The sequence below is a fragment of the Notothenia coriiceps genome, unplaced genomic scaffold (genome assembly GCF_000735185.1).
Source record: "Notothenia coriiceps isolate Sejong01 unplaced genomic scaffold, NC01 NC01_scaffold00037246, whole genome shotgun sequence".
In the NCBI taxonomy this organism is placed as follows: domain Eukaryota; kingdom Metazoa; phylum Chordata; class Actinopteri; order Perciformes; family Nototheniidae; genus Notothenia; species Notothenia coriiceps.
Window position 1 is genome coordinate 7086838 of NW_011369947.1, and position 2112 is coordinate 7088949.

The window sequence follows — 2112 nt, forward strand, 5'->3', positions numbered from 1 at the left end:
AATTTTTTAGTATTGTCAATACTATTACTGTATAACTAATATATCAGGTTAAGAGGCTACATTACAAATAAAGTATTGGTCTTTAAATACTATTTTGTCTTTGAATTGTTTAGTCTAAAGTCAAGGATCTAGAACTCGTACTTAGTTTTAATGATACAGTCTGGTTATTATGCTGTTTGGTAAGAGCACTAACTAGCTACCATCACATGTACCTTAGCTTGACTTAAATATATTAAACGTATATGTAGCCTGGTCATATAAGAGAGAACAGGACACAGCATAAATTTTAAGGGTCTTTATTCCCCGACTGCACTCTGGTTGAGAACAGCATTAACACTCTAGTAATAAGTGTAATAATTAGGATACAAGTTGTAAATGGTCCTTTCTGTCTCACAACAATGTCAACTGATAAACAATTATCAGTAAACAGCATAGATAGCCTAAACAATAAACAACGTTAATAGCCTCTGCAGCTGAGGATAACAGTCACAAAAGTGCATCAGTATTACCACTTCAGAACAGTACATGAAATTAACTAACAATTAATACAGTACAGCATTTATCAACATATATCATTCGCAAAACACTTTAACACTCACTTTTAATACAAATGCTCTCTGAACCGACCTGCAGCACCGAACACTGCGTTGCTTCTCCCCTCTGCATGAGACATGCCATACAAAATTCACACACTCCACTTAAAAGGCATTTTAAACATATAATTCCTTAATGTGGTTTTTGTTATGCATATATCTGGTGACTTACGCCGTCCCACTCTCGTGTTGGACCCCGCACGGTGGAGACACACACACACACACAGTCTTACAAAACTGCGTCTCTCTGTAAAACAACGCTAAAACTACCTGTTCCCGCGAAAACTACCATTGAGTCGTCTGTCTATGACGTCATTACTGCGCGCCTTTCTGCTGCGCATCTCTGGGTGTAACCAAGCATCTTGAATCTCTTAAAGGAACAGCGTATGATTTATAACAGCGAGTAACTGTCTCCGTTAATAGCTTTTAACCTGGTTACATATAGTTAAGTGATATCAAAATATAAATAACTAATGTCATACAAACATATTAATATTTGCTTGATTCCAGTGTTGAATTTAGCACAATTGCATACAAATGTTAAGGGATTTTAAGATTCTGAATTATTATTGTTAAAAACTCAATAACTTAGATTATTATTTATAGTTTTGCTGAATAGTTTCATGTCCGCTTACCTTAGAAACGTAAAATGCCAAGGCAGTGTGTGGCATTTTACGTTTCTAAGGTAAGCGGACATGAAACTATTCAGCAAAACTATAAATAATAATCTAAGTTATTGAGTTTTTAACAATAATNTTTAACATGTTGGGTTACTTAATGTTACTTCATATTAAGGCTAATAAAAATGACAAGGCTGTAATGCTAACTAACGTGCTAGCTACTAGCTAGGTAGCTAACTTGATCCAGGAACTCCTGGTCCTTTCATCAGACGGGGAAACGAAAGAACGAGCAATACCCATTTCTGGTATGATAACAACCTGGTACTAAGCACACAGGCATCTTGTTAAAGTTATCTTATCTTAGCCAACATCATATAGATAGATTCTATCTACTGTATATGGCGCTGATCTTAGCTATCTCTTAGTGGAGGAAAACAATTGTGACATCACTTACGCGACTCTGGGATTTGTAGTCTTTCTAGTTGCATATTTTTCATAGTCTTATATTTCAACAGTTTTCAACTGTGACTTTTTTGACATGGAAATTATTTTTTAAGATTGACAAACATCATATGTGTAATTCATGGCACAATTCAAACGGGATCGAAAGATACGTTTTCTCTCTCCATTGACTTCAATACATAATTTTTCCGAAATAAGGTTCCATGGACCGGAAGTAGATGGGCGTGACTTCGCCACTCTATTGTGCCTGGTCGTGGTCCCTTTTAAGAATCAGGATGACATCATCAGATGTGTCAGGTGATCATTAGAGATGAAATAGGCAGAGCAATGTGCTATTGTTTGTAAATAAATCTAGCTACATCTGCATATGTCTGCCATTGATCGCATCGTAGTGGGTTGTGCATTGGTGTTCGGATCAGGGGCTCAAACCCCACTTC

General features: G+C 36.3%; 1 long non-coding RNA gene across 1 annotated transcript in view; it reads right to left on the bottom strand.

The window, feature by feature from the left end:
- The window catches only part of LOC104965669 (uncharacterized), a 5901-nt gene extending 5098 nt beyond the window's left edge, over positions 1–803 (bottom strand). The window contains exons 1-2 of the long non-coding RNA XR_800563.1: positions 766–803; positions 537–660 (exon numbers count right to left, since the gene is read on the bottom strand). This is a non-coding gene — a long non-coding RNA (uncharacterized lncRNA). The remainder of the gene's footprint in view (positions 1–536; positions 661–765) is intronic.
- Between the last annotated feature and the right edge of the window lie 1309 nt (positions 804–2112).